This window comes from Acartia tonsa, chromosome 8, assembly GCF_053477335.1.
Source record: "Acartia tonsa isolate MP-2025a chromosome 8, ASM5347733v1, whole genome shotgun sequence".
NCBI lineage: Eukaryota > Metazoa > Arthropoda > Copepoda > Calanoida > Acartiidae > Acartia > Acartia tonsa.
In genome coordinates, this window is record NC_137267.1 from 3,782,622 (window position 1) to 3,797,828 (window position 15,207).

Consider the following 15,207-nt stretch of genomic DNA (forward strand, 5'->3'; position numbering starts at 1 on the left):
CTAAAAAAGGGTATTTCTACAATAAAATAAAATTTTAGATATCTTTACATTAACTGCAATGGATATTTTGGATATAGACCCTTTCGTGGTAACGCCTCTTAAGGGGCCTTTCGTCTTACTTTCACAGTAGCTTTTCCCCTATTTCTAGCCCCTGTGGGGGGTGGGGGGAGGATCTAACCCAACGGGGAAAATTACCTAACCCTGCGGGTCAATCACCTAACCTGACTAATCCTAACCTAAAATAACCTTTTAAACCTCGAAATTTTTGTTAAATTCTTTCTTTGATAGCTCATACATTGTTAAGAAAATCTGTAAATTTATATAAGTGCCTCAAATAGTAAATTCCCCTCCTTTAATAATCTTCCATTTGCTATTTTTGTGTGAAAATGTTTTAAGAACATTGTGAGAACGTCAATAGAAATTATTTGAATGCACGTCTGCTTAATGTCTGAAATTATGTGTGCATTTCAAGTAGCAAAATTGATAAATAGCCATTTTAAATTATTTCATTATTTAGGAATTGAAATATTGTATTACTATTTTTAACATTGATAAAAAAGCCTAAATCCATACAAAGACTTAAACATAATATCCCAAAACTATCCATCTGAAGCTTCCATAAAAATAAGAACTCAAATTGGTTTAGTAGTTAAACTGTAAAATGGTTCATACAGCTAACTCAGTAACAGAAGGGAGATTCAATAAGAACAAACACATAAATTTCTGATAAAGCTATAGCAATTAAAGAGTTGATTGCCTAACATATATATTTCTTTTTTTCTTCTGATTTTGTAAAATTTACTAATACACTCTAGTATGGAACCTTATGAAATCTTTGTCTGCAGTTAACATTCGAAAAAATAAATAAGAATGGCTACATCCATAAGTAGCGAAGCAATGGATTGGACAAACAGACAAAGTTGGTTATAGAGCAGATGTTCAGTTCTCATAACAATGAAAAAAAGAGATAGAATATGCAAAATTTAAGAAACCCTAAAAAATAACGTTTACATCTTCTAAAGCATTTCTATCTTTAATAGCAACCGAGAAAATCACATTTCCCACATAGACTGACGTACATACAGACAGACAAAATGAATTATAGAGTAGCTTACTACTAATAGCCAATAACCTTCAGTAAAATTAAAAGCTGTTTTTGTTTCTGCTACTATGAAGCCACACTAATATATTTTTTATGCAATATCAGCAAATATCTAAATGGTGTGTCTTTAAAACTGCTAATTTTGAAATTCCCAATACCTATTAATAATGCGTAATAAGGATTTAAAAGGAATAAGACAATGGATGATTAATAATGAACATCCCAAATGATGATAAACAAAATTAGCCCTTCTTATATTAAAATTATTGGTGGAAAAGTTTGGAGGCGGTAGTTTGTACAAACCGAGTAATAAGGGGGGGGGGGGAAGTTTTGCCACTTTCGCGTAATCCGTGATTATTAGGCTAGGTATTGATGTGAGACTATAGGTTATTTGGGATAAAAGTTTACTTTTGGGTAGTACTTCACGTATATTTAATCATTTTTTGGATAGGTCTCCAGGTTCAGGTGCTGCAGGCTGGAAGGTGGTTTCTGGACAGGTAAAAAAATTTTAAAATTTTTGTTTGAAGAGTTAGAGATCAAATTATAAAACAAAATATGCATCTTTATGGATGTTATTGACATATTAGAAGAAAAAATTAAAATCGGCCTCCAGGTTCAGGTGCTGCAGGCCTCCAGGTCAACTCTGGACAGGTAAAAAATCAAGTTTTTTATTTGAAGAGTTAGAGGTCAACTTATAAAACAGAATTTGCATATTTTTTGATATTATTGACATATTTGAAGAAAAAAATAAAATCGGCCATCAGGTTCAGGTGCTGCAGGCCTCCAGGTCAACTCTGGACAGGTAAAAAAATAAAAAAAATTTATTTGAAGAGTTAGAGGTCAACTTATAAAACAGAATATGCATCTTTTTTGATATCATTGACATATTTGAAGAAAACATTAAAATCGGCCTCCAGGTTCAGGTGCTGCAGGTCTCCAGGTCAACTCTGGACAGGTAAAAAATCAAGTTTTTTATTTGAAGAGTTAGAGGTCAACTTATAAAACAACATATGCATATTTTTTGATGTTATTGACATATTTGAAGAAAAAAATAAAATCGGCCATCAGGTTCAGGTGCTGCAGGCCTCCAGGTCAACTCTGGACAGGTAAAACAATAAAAAATTTTATTTGAAGAGTTAGAGGTCAACTTATAAATCAGAATATGCATCTTTTTTGATATTATTGACATATTTGAAGAAAACATTAAAAATCGGCCTCCAGGTTCAGGTGCTGCAGGCCTCCAGGTTCACTCTGGACAGGTAAAAAATCATTTTTTTTTATTTGAAGAGTTAAAGGTCAACTTATATAACAGAATATGCATCTTTTTATAATATTGACATTTTTAAAGAAAAAATTAAAATTAGCCTCCAGGTTCAGGTGCTGCTGGCCTCCAGGTCCACTCTGGAAAGGTAAAAAATCAAAAAATTTTATTTGAAGAGTTAGAGGTTAACTTATAAAACAGAATATGCATCTTTTTTTATATTATTGACATTTTTGAGGTAAACATAAAATCAGTCTCCAGGTTCAGGTGCTGCAGGCCTCCAGGTCCACTCTGGACATGTAAATAATCAAATTTTTTATTTGAAGAGTTAGAGGACAACTTACAAAACAGAATATGCATATTTTTTGATATTATTAACATATTTGAAGAAAAAATTGAAATCGGCCTCCAGGTCCACTCTGGAAAGGTAAAAAATCAAAAAATTTTATTTGAAGAGTTAGAGGTTAACTTATAAAACAGAATATGCATCTTTTTTTATATTATTGACATTTTTGAGGTAAACATAAAATCAGTCTCCAGGTTCAGGTGCTGCAGGCCTCCAGGTCCACTCTGGACATGTAAATAATCAAATTTTTTATTTGAAGAGTTAGAGGACAACTTACAAAACAGAATATGCTTCTTTTTTATATTACTGACATATTTGAAGAAAAAATTAAAATCGGACTCCATGTTCAGATCCTGCAGGCCTCCAGGTCCACTCTGGACAGGTAAAAATTAAATCTTTTTATCTGAAAAGTTACAGGTCAACTTATAAAACAAAATATGCATTGTTTTGGATACTTTTTTATATAGACAGTGACACTTTTACCTGGATCCTGGTGAACGCTGGTTGTTGCCGGCTCCAGGTCCTTAAATTTGACTATAATATTATATTTTAACCTTATTCTATTTCAAATTCTTTCTTCTAAATTCCAAAACAACAATTTGAGATTTTTACCTGGCCGGCAACAACCAGCGTTTACCAGGATCCAGAAAAAAGTGTCACTGTCCATATAAAAAAGTATCAATGTATATGATACCTACCATGTTTTAAAACCTCATAATAGGAAAAAAAATTAGAAAAAAAAGCAAAAATACCTGAAAATGAAAGCCTGCAGCACCTAAACTTGAAGGCCTATTTTAATTTTATCTTCAAGTACATTTATTATATCCAAAACAATGCATATTTTGTTTTATGAGTTGACCTGTAACTTTTCAGATAAAAAGATTTAATTTTTACCTGTCCAGAGTGGACCTGGAGGCCTGCAGGATCTGAACATGGAGTCCGATTTTAATTTTTTCTTCAAATATGTCAGTAATATAAAAAAGATGCATATTCTGTTTTGTAAGTTGTCCTCTAACTCTTTAAATAAAAAATTTGATTATTTACATGTCCAGAGTGGACCTGGAGGCCTGCAGCACCTGAACCTGGAGACTGATTTTATGTTTACTTCAAAAATGTCAATAATATCAAAATAGATGCATATTCTGTTTTATAAGTTGACCTCTAACTCTTCAAATAAAATTTTTTGATTTTTTACCTTTCCAGAGTGGACCTGGAGGCCAGCAGCACCTGAACCTGGAGGCTAATTTTAATTTTTTCTTTAACAATGTCAATATTATAAAAAAGATGCATATTCTGTTTTATAAGTTGACCTCTAACTCTTCAAATAAAAAAAATGATTTTTTACCTGTCCAGAGTGGACCTGGAGGCCTGCAGTACCTGAACCTGGAGGCCGATTTTAATGTTTTCTTCAAATATGTCAATAATATCAAAAAAGAGGCATATTCTGATTTAAAGGTTGATTTCTAACTCTTCAAATAAAATTTTTTATTTTTTTACCTGTCCAGAGTTGACCTGGAGGCCTGCAGCACCTGAACCTGATGGCCGATTTTATTTTTTTCTTCAAATATGTCAATAACATCAAAAAATATGCATATTTTGTTTTATAAGTTGACCTCTAACTCTTCAAATAAAAAACTTGATTTTTTACCTGTCCAGAGTTGACCTGGAGGCCTGCAGCACCTGAACCTGGAGGCCGATTTTAATTTTTTCTTCTGATATGTCAATAACATCCATAAAGATGCATATTTTGTTTTATAATTTGATCTCTAACTCTTCAAACAAAAATTTTAAAATTTTTTTACCTGTCCAGAAACCACCTTCCAGCCTGCAGCACCTGAACCTGGAGACCTATCCAAAAAATGATTAAATATACGTGAAGTACTACCCAAAAGTAAACTTTTATCCCAAATAACCTATAGTCTCACATCAATACCTAGCCTAATAATCACGGATTACGCGAAAGTGGCAAAACTTCCCCCCCCCCCCCCCCCTTAATAAAAGTCCCCAAAGTGTATGAGCCAAGGAATTAGAGGCGTAGCCGCTTGTATACAATATGTTTTTTAGTTACAGAACAGCAACTCTATAAAATATTTGACCGTCTGTAATTATATCTGCTAATAGTTTTGGGGGGAAATATATAGAATTCTGTACAGGGATAAACGTATCAAGAATTAAAAGAATTAAACTTTGTTAAACTTTAGTTTTTCAAATATTATGCTTTTATTAATGTTAGCAAAGAAAAATATTAATGCACTATTTAATTAAAATTCTTGAATAGTTATTTCTCGTATCGTATTATAAACGGCTTTCCGCGGATATAGAATGTACAATTATAAGATTAACACTAGTTTTTTTAGCCCCGTGGTGCCGAAGGCACCGGCTAAAAAAACTAGTTTTAATCTTATGATTTAAAATTTCTATATTCGTAGAAAACTGGATATAATACGATGCTAGACATAGTTTTTTCGTATGGATGAGAACCGGTTCCTATCCACCGGATTCGAATGAATACGAGAAAATAATTTCCTATTCATCCATCCATTCATCCCTGCTTTCTGTCTGTTAGCAAACTAGATGCTTCAATTAATGTAGCATATGTTATTTTTCAAATATTTTAATAGTAATTAAATTATTATTAGCGCAACTACTCTTATAACTTGGGTACGTCAGTCTGAGCGCCCGGCATTAGTTCAAAGTGCCGTAAAATATAACTTATAAATTAGTGGTTTTTAAAAATATTTTCAATGTCATATTCAGTGGTTGATTAAATCTCCAATTTAATATTTCAAAAACTAAAATATTGATATTAATAGGCCCCCATTTGTTCGAAAGGCTTTACTATTGTGTTATTTGTTATTGCTGCACAATTATGGATATTGTTGGACTTGTTTTCATATATTTAAGTTACTTACTAGCTTCAAGTTTCGCCCATAGCCTTTCATTTCGGGGAAGTTACTTTATATATTACACAAGTTAATTGTGTCAGAAACTGTAACGCCTATAAAAGTATCTAAGCCAACATGATAATAATTTTTTATCTACAGATGCAAAGCGGTAACTTTGTTTGTTATCAGTGGGGATGTACACACAGAGAGAGAGAGAGAGAGAGAGAGAGAGAGAGAGAGAGAGAGAGAGAGAGAGAGAGAGAAGGAGAGTAGAGAGAGAAGGAGAGAGAGAGAGAGAGAGAGAGAGAGAGAGAGAGAGAGAGAGAGAGAGAGAAGGAGAGAGAGAGAGAGATAGAGATAGAGAGAGAAAGAGAGAGATAGACAGAGAGAGGGGACAATGGACTGTTTATTGCATTAGTCCCCTTAGTTTTATAACAACCTTTCTCATTCGTTGGCTTAACAACTTTGGGAACTTTTAATGAATTTTGATTGGTTGCTTTATTCAGTTGAGTGTTCAAACGTTTCAACCACTAATTGTAATCTACATGAGGTGTAATTGTGTGTATTTAAATTGGGGATGTACATCAATTTATCGGCCATTGTCTTAGCCCCCAAGATTTATTAATAATACCTGAAATAATCAACTTAACCATAACTTTTTACTTTATTTGATTAAAAATAAATATGTACAATAAATGACAAACGAACAATGAACATTTAATACTTTTATTACACTAAAAGATTAATATATTACTAAAGCTTATTTTTTTTTATATTACAAAAAAAGATAAAAACAGCAGGGATATAGGAATTGGATAATGGCTGATAATTTAATCGTCTTCCCAATCTAAGTGTGATTTTATTTTGCTTTGTTTGTCCTTTAAGATCTGGTTAACCATTTAATAAGGTAAGTTTCATATTTGTCCTAGGGTGGTTTCAGGCTATTTTTGTTCCCTCCTTCCCTCTTCGAATACAGAGCCCCTCGATAATAGAAGTACATCCACTGAACCGATTGGGTTCTCGATTTAAAAGAAGCGATATTTTATTCCCAGGCAGGTTTTAAGATATGTTTTAATCAAAAGAAGGTCATAGAAGCTAGGATAGCAGTTTATTATAGACAGCTTTCCGCGGAGAGTAAAATGAAAAATTGTAAGATTAAGCTAGTCTAGTTGGCCCCGAGGGGAAAGCTGTCTATAACACGATACGATGCGTTATTTTTCAGTATTACAGAACCGGTTCTAATCCGGCGGATATTAATCGGTTTCGAAGCCATACTGGAAATAAAATATTTTTACTCATGATACAATATAATATTTATTAATATTATCTCCCTTTCTCTGTGATAAAAAAAGAAAAGGGAAAGGCGTAATCATAAAAGGGTAATTGAAAGAGAGGCGGAGAAATGTTTCATAAAAAAATCCTTATAATAAAGTAAAAGGATGTTTGTCTGTGTGTCTGTTTGTACCGAAGGATCTCGCTAACCGCTAAACCGATCGGGTTCTCCTTATCAGGGTAGCTTCTCATAGCTCCCGGGAAGGATTATAACTATTTTTGGGGAGGGTACAACCATCCTCCCAAGAAAAATCGTCCCTAGAAAAAAATTACCCCACAAATTTAAAAAAAATAATTAAAACTAAAATTTAAAATTGAGGAGGCACCCAGGTCCCACCCCCTCCCAAAAATATTTTTTACATTTTCTTTTAAAATCTAAAATTAGAAAATGGGTTATCAAATTTGCAAATTTGACCCTCCCTTCCTCAAGTACCCCTAGAGGCCTCTAGGGGCGTAGCCGCTAGTCCTATTATATAAAGTAGGAAGATTTTTTGTCTGAAGCCTAAGATCTAAATAACTGCTAACCGATTGGGTTTTCTATTTTAGGTAAGATTCACATAGATCCTGTGATGGTTTTAGACTATTTCCTTTTCATGTTTCAAAATTCTAAAATATCTATAATACCTTTTATGTAACTAACGGCTGCGTTAATAGCTTCTAGGAGCTCTATAAACAAAGAAAAAGGAAAAACAAAAACAGCCTAAGACCATCCTAAGATCTAAATCTAAAAATTCAGTAGCCTAAAACCAACCGGGGACATATGTGAAGCTTCCATTGAATGGAGAACACAATCTGTTCAGTAGTAATCGAAATCTTGAGCTACCGACAAAAAAAACTTACTACTTTACATAATAGGATTGTGATCTAATGGATGCACAAAAAAATAATTGTATTACTATCCCTTTCCTTTATAACACGTACTAATGAAAAGTAAAGGTATATAAGCTAATAATAGACAAATAGTGATTCGAGGGTTATTTTTAAATTTTAATACTATTGATAAATTACAAAATTCGTTCAGACTAAAAACCTAATAATTTTCCTTTTATATTTTCTTTAAAATGGTAGGACAAATAAACATCAATATTTGTGAGGTGTCACAGAACTTAATAAGCAGAATATAAATGTATAAATCGAAACAAAATTGAAAGTAAATTTGTCTTAAAACAGCTTTAATACAGGATACTGTTTAAGGACATACTTACATTTTTAGGACTTGATTATAGAGATGTTTCGCTTATGCTATAGTACCTTGTTGCAATAAGAAACAGTATTATAAAAATAAGATGAAAAGAATAATTATATCACATAAAAAATTGTTGTCAAAAAGATGTTTTAAATGGACGTACGGACATTCTGGTAACGATTATATAGTTGCTTCGCTTCATGAATCGTATCTAACTGTTAAAGGATTCATCATGCAAAGTTTGAAATCAAGATAGTAGTTACTCTTAATTTACACTTAAAAGTGATTATTATTTTTTAGCAGGTAATGTCTATAAATGCTGACTCTACCGTACATATAACATGCTAGTGCAAAACCAGGAAGGCAAAGATAAGGCGACAGGGTCGACAAAAATGTATGTCAACATTTGTACACCTTGTTATTCAAAACTTAGGGCATTCTCAGAGATCTTAAGGGATAAAACAATGGCCCAAAAATTTAAAATATCTCCAATAAGTAATGATGATAAACAAAATTGTTCCATTACCCCTTCTGTAGATTACAATTAGTTGTTGAAACGTTTGGACATTCAACTTAATGAACCAACAAACAAATTCAAAGTTGTTGAGCCCTAGAATAAGAAAACGTTATTATGAAATTTTGGGGACTAGTGTAATAAACAGCCCAATGTCCCCCTCTCTTCCATGGTAGTCTGTCAACTTGCAAATATTTCGACAATCTTACATTAATAAAAGTGGTCAAAGCTAACATATTATCAAAATAACAGTTTTGATTTAATTTTGTAGACTATATATTGAAAGTGGCCATGACTGTACTAATCAGGTATAGAAACTGAAAAAATGATCCAGCTGTTTGTATGATCTAACAGAAAACAGATCTATAGTATAGATTAATATACATATAACTACCCCCCCCCCCTCTTTCCAATGACTTTTTTTCTCTGCTAGCAAATTGTTTTCTGCTACTTGGCGGAGATAATATTCCCCACACCATTAGTTGATTTTCAAAGACCCAATTGAGAGTCGGCACAAAGTCATTGGGATAGAGAAACACAGTTATTTAATCCTTTCCCCCTCTAGTGCTTTACAGAATACCACTTTGTGGTATTTTATAATTTCTACCTGTACAAATGTATAAATTTTGGAAATAAATATTTTTTGACGGATTAAGCAAGGTGTTGACGAAAGTTATACAAAAGGGTTGCAACGAAATTTTAGTCTTTTAAAAGAAAAACCATTATCTAACCTACCATTCAGGGAGGGAGTGGACAATGGATTGTAAATTACACTGGTACCCAAAGTTTTATCACCACTTTATTTTATTCGTTGGCCTAAAACTTTGGGTACCTAAAAAAATTTTATTCATAGGTTCCAAACTAGTGTTCAAACTTCTAAGCAAATATTTTAATTTACAGAAGTTGTAATGTTGTCGATTATCATTGGGGGTGTATATCTATCGATTAATTGTCCATTGTCTTATCCCTACAGATCACTCTAACCCTAACGGCCAAGCCGTTGACGAAAGATAACCTAATTGTGTGCGATAAGTGGAAAATTATTTTTTTCCAAAAAAATAAAACACACAATTTGTAACAAGAACGATAAGATCCATTAATTTTGGTGCTTTCCCTTACAGAGTCAAGCAAACATTGGGAGCCCCTCCCATAATTTTAGAAAATTAATTGGGGGAAGGAAAGGGGCACTAACCCTGTGGAGCATATACCTGCGGTTCCCTGTGGGGCTACCCTGGACCCAATATAACCTAAACTAACCTAAAAAAAGAGGTGGGGGGGGGGGTATGTGTGAAAAAAGGGTGCTCCACTCTGCTCTCTGAGAGAAACCACCATAAAATTCCAATTAAAGGCGAAAATCCAATATCAATATTTTTTTCAAGCATATCTAATCTTACGGGGTTTATTTATATAATCATAAAATACCTAACCAAAAAGTGCATATGATCTGCCTTTCTAAGAAATGAGAGATCGTTGGGGATGGGAAGTGGTTCAGATAAATCACTAATTGATAGGATTTTGTCATATTGTTTTATTGTCTTGAAAAAATTGCAAATAAATCTTATAGGTAACAAATAAAATGTAATAAAGTAATAAAATACAGCTACTTAATATTTTTCTATGAAAGAATTATAATTTGAAAGTGACCCTAAAATAATAAAAATGGACATTTTTAGTAGGCAAGTAAAATAACAATTTGAATATATATTTTTTCAAAAAGCTCTTGTTATGTGTTAAATAAATAAACATACATATTTCTTACGAAAATATATCAAAATTTTCTTTTAAAAAGCGAAGCTTTTCTATATTCAGGGTGTGTGCGTCCGTCCGGAATGTCTAGCTTTTTTCGTTAAATTAGGCATGTTAGAATTGTCCTATCGATTTCAAACTTTGCATGGTGATTCCTGTAATAGTAAGGTACGATATAGAAAGCGTAGCAACTCCATGATCGTTACCAGAACGTCTGTACGTCTATTTGAAACATATTGCTTTTTATCTTTTTTAACAACAAATTTTTATGTGATGTAATAATCTGATAGATCTTTTTTTTGAATACTGATTACAATTTTGCGTCGACTTTCATACATATTCTGATTATTCAGTTCTGACAATGTTCATTTGTCTACCATTTCAGAGCTTTGCTTTTATGGATGTTGTCATCCCTATTTTCAAGTGTTTATGTATTTGTACTACTCATATTAGGTAATATGCCTATTTTGCAGGGTTCAAAGGGATAAGACAAATAAATATACATCCCCAATGATGATACACAAAATTAATACCCATTCTGTAGATTGAAATGTTTGAACACTCAATTTAATGAGTCAACCAATCAAAATTTATTAAAGTCCCCAATGTTGTTTAGCCAATGAATAAGAAAAAGTTATTACAAAATTTTTGTGGACTATTGTAATAAACAGCCCATTGTCCCCGCTCACTCTGCCTATTTTAGCATAAACCTGACATATTTATCTAAATAAAAGTAACGGGTTGTCTGTCACTTTAAAGCTTTGGATCTCGCTAACTGCTAGATCAATATGATTCTCTTATAGGTTCAGAAATTATCCCGCGAGGTTGGTGGTACCCTTCCCTAAGCTATTTATTTTCGTGGATTTTACAAAAAGTGGCTGAAAGAATTTTACAATTTTTGATAATGTTTTTACAAATTTTAGGTTAGATTATATGGCTATTTTGTTCCAAGATTCCTTCCTGGGACCTTCACTCTTTAGGATACCAATAAAAAAAGCCTTACTGCTTTATTTAATAGAAAATTCGTCCTTGTTAAAAGCAGATTATATGATAATAGTATACCTACCGTTTACTCCTTCAATAGTTTCAAAAACCTACCTAAAACAATATAAAAAAGTTAGTTTACAAAAGACATAGAAGCCAGAGTTATAAACACAGGGAGGTAGGAGACATTGGGCTGTTTATTACACCCGTCCCCAAAGTTTTATAATAACGTTTTCTTATTCATTGATTTAACAACTTTGGGGACTTTTATTAAATTTTACTTGTTGGTTTATTCAGTTGAGTGTCCAAACGTTTCAACCACTGTAGTTGTATTCTATAGAATGGTTGATTCGTGTATAATCATTGAGGATGTACATCAATTTATCAGCCAGTTGTCAAAATTTTTTCTTCTAAAAGGCATTTAATACCTAGTATATTTATAAAATTTTTGCAGCATAAGAAAATTGTTACATGCTTAAATTACTAATAATTTACTTTTAATTGATTAAACAAGGATAACAACATTCATAAAAATATGTTGTCGTTATTCAAGCACCTTTCCAAGGAAGATTGTATGAATTAGTCTCAAAAGAAGTTCATCAAAGGAAAAAATATTCTAACTGGTTGCATTTGTTCTATTGCGATCTTTATTCCTTTAAATGTCCCTTTGTACCTATAGTTAGATGCTAACGTACTGGACTTAATTTAAAGAAAAGCTTCGCGTTTACAAATGCATCAGATTTCGATTAATAGCCAAAAAATTAATCACTAATTACAAATCATTAGAAAATGTTTAAGCGTAGGATGTTTTTACAGTGTAATCTCTGTTGAATAGCGCAGCTACTCTGTAGTTCAGAAGTTAGTCCGTAAGTAACGTACAGACTTTCTGGTACCGATTATAGAGTTATAATAGGAAACATCCTGCAAAGTTTGAAACCAATAATACAATTTTAACATGGCTAAATTAACGAAAAATTACGGATGGACTGACCCTAATTATGGAACAAGCAAATGAAAACTTTTTTGGACGTACATACATATCCTTGTAGATTTACTGCTTGGTATAAACACCAACATAAACAAATTGAATACAAATTAATTAATAGTTATTTCTCGTATCGTATTATAAACGGCTTTCCGCGGATATAGAATGTACAATTATAAGATTAAAACTAGTTTTTTTAGCCCCGTAGTGCCGAAGGCACCGGCTAAAAAAACTAGTTTTAATCTTATGATTGTACATTTCTATATTCGTAGAAAACTGGATATAATACGATGCTAGACATAGTTTTTTCGTATGGATGAGAACCGGTTCCTATCCACCGGATTCGAATGAATACGAGAAAATCAATTACAAACAGAAATTAATGTTTCATACGCCCACGGAATTAATAACATTATTTTCTCGTATTCATTCGAATCCGGTGGATAGGAACCGGTTCTCATCCATACGAAAAAAACTATGTCTAGCATCGTTTTATATCCAGCTTTCTACGAATATAAAAATGTACAATCAAAAGGTTAAAACCAGTTTTTTTAGCCCGTGCTTTCGGCACCTCGGGGCTAAAAAAACTGGTTTCAATCTTATAATTGTACATTCTACATCCGCGGAAAGCGGTTTATAGTACGATGAAAGAAATAACTATTCTACTATAGCTTCGAAACCGATTAATATCCGCTGGATTACAACCGGTTCTCGGCCTTATTGAAAATCATGTATAGCATCGTATTGCAGACAATTTTTCACTAATATTCAAATAAAAAGCAAAAGATTAATATTTTTGTAATGCATGGCCTTTGGCCCCTCGGCGCTAACAAAACTTGTTTTAATCTTACAATTTTTCATTCCATATCCGCGGAAAGCTGTCTATAAAACGATGTGATAAATAACTATTGCTATTTTATACCAAAAAATGTCTTTACATCCTGGATTTCTGTAGGCAAATTTTCATTTCAAGGAACCCTGGTGCAAGAAATACACCGGTCTGACTGCTAAAAAGACTGCCGCAAGTTGACCAAATACACAAAATTTGAAGGCTTCAGCTTCAATAACAAAAAAGTTTTATGCATTTTAAAATGACATTTTAGGTAGATGAAAATTTGAAAGTTTTCAAGCATGATAATGTTATTTAGTTGACATAAAAATTAATTTATTAGTCAACATATGTTTCCAGGTTTTACAGAGCTGTCATTAGTACGCGGGCACGTACTTTTAGACATGGTGTTTTATCATATGGGGATAATCTTTAATTTAAATAGGGAAATTAAGTGTCACTTCTAGAATATAAGATTTCTTATTCTTAAAGACAGAATAAGGAAATTTAACAACAGAACATTAAAATACAAAAATAGTATAAAACATTTCTCGTATTCATTCGAAACCGATTTATATCCGGTGGATTAGAACCGGTTCTCAGCCATATTAAAAAAAAATAGGTCTAGTTTTCTACGAATATAAAAATGTACAATCATAAGATTAAAAATTGAAAAAAAAAAATTCTAAGCGGATAATACCCATATTTGTCAATGTTCGTTTGTCCGACTATTTAATTTGTTGAGCTGCGCTTTTACGGATGTTGTCATCCTTTTTTAAAAAAATAGAACAAGGAAGTTTAATAAGAATGACAAAATTAGATCTGAGAGCAACACAAAGAATTTAATATCATCTTTTTTTAAGAACTTAAAACTGTATACTTTTTACAGAAAAAAGAGATTAAAACAAGCAAAAATTACAAAAAAAGATTTATATTTATCGTAGGTATAATACCTACAAAGAATTTTCTAATGATTTCAGAAAATACATTTCTTTTCCTTTATAGGAAAGCTATAAAAATGCCTTTGGTGTGGTTTTATGCTATTATCTTGACATCCTCGGCCCTTCTCTAGAGAATTTTTCTGAGAAAGTTCTTATTTATACAGAGCAAGTTTAAGGCTATTTTCAATCATTCAAAATATGCGAGTCTAAAGCTTCCCTAAAAAGTAAAAAGAAAACAAACAAGCTTTAGACAAAAATAAAGTTTTACGTCTACTTCTTTAAAAAATAATAAAAGCAATCAATCTTTATCCCTCTAAACGTGTGTGGGAAGGGGGTATAATAATTGCCTGAAATATGACTTCCTATTCTCATACACTTCTCAACACGACAGCCACTAGACTAACAGGGATTACCCATCCGCTAGTTGAATGGAAATACTGAAAACACAACTAAAGGTTCCTTTTATTGTTAAATCAAGTTACAATAATAAGGATTTTTTTTTGAGGGGGGGGATAACTTTGCCCATTCAGAGCAACTTCTTTCCCGTCCATATATAATATAGGACTTCCAGACAAAGATAGTTCAATCAAAGTGCATTAAGCACGACATTTGTCTGATAGTCCTAGTAATAACTTACAATGGACTGAGCTTGTTTATGGGTAAAGTAATTCCCTTTCCTCAAATCAAAAAAGTTTAAGAGGCAATGGACAATTGTTATTAAAGCTCCTAAAAATACATTTTAAACGATTCCAAGTCCTTTACATTTTTTATAATAAAGGGTGCTATAGTAAATAGGTGTCATGGATAAAAAATGATTCTAATTATTTCTACCAACAAAAAAAACAAATATATTTATTTTAGATCCATTAAAAAGCGAGGCTTTATTATATTAGGTTCTGCACTTCACAAAGTATGAAACAAATCTCAATTGAATACAATAAAATCTTGTTTAGTTAAATACAGTGTGTTTTTTTATGAGAACTTTTTTGAAAGCAATTTTACCCCACTTATAGTTATCAGAATTTAATGATTAATGGCTTATTTTCTTAGTTTTTTAAGGGAAATTATGAAACAACCAAAAAAATTACAGTTTTTG

The 15,207-nt window shown here is 32.1% G+C and overlaps 1 protein-coding gene across 1 annotated transcript in view; it reads right to left on the bottom strand.

Moving 5' to 3' along the window:
- Window positions 1-15,207, bottom strand: part of LOC145325831 (uncharacterized) — a 173,254-nt gene that overhangs the window by 38,206 nt on the left and 119,841 nt on the right. The gene's annotated exons all lie outside the window — the stretch shown is intronic.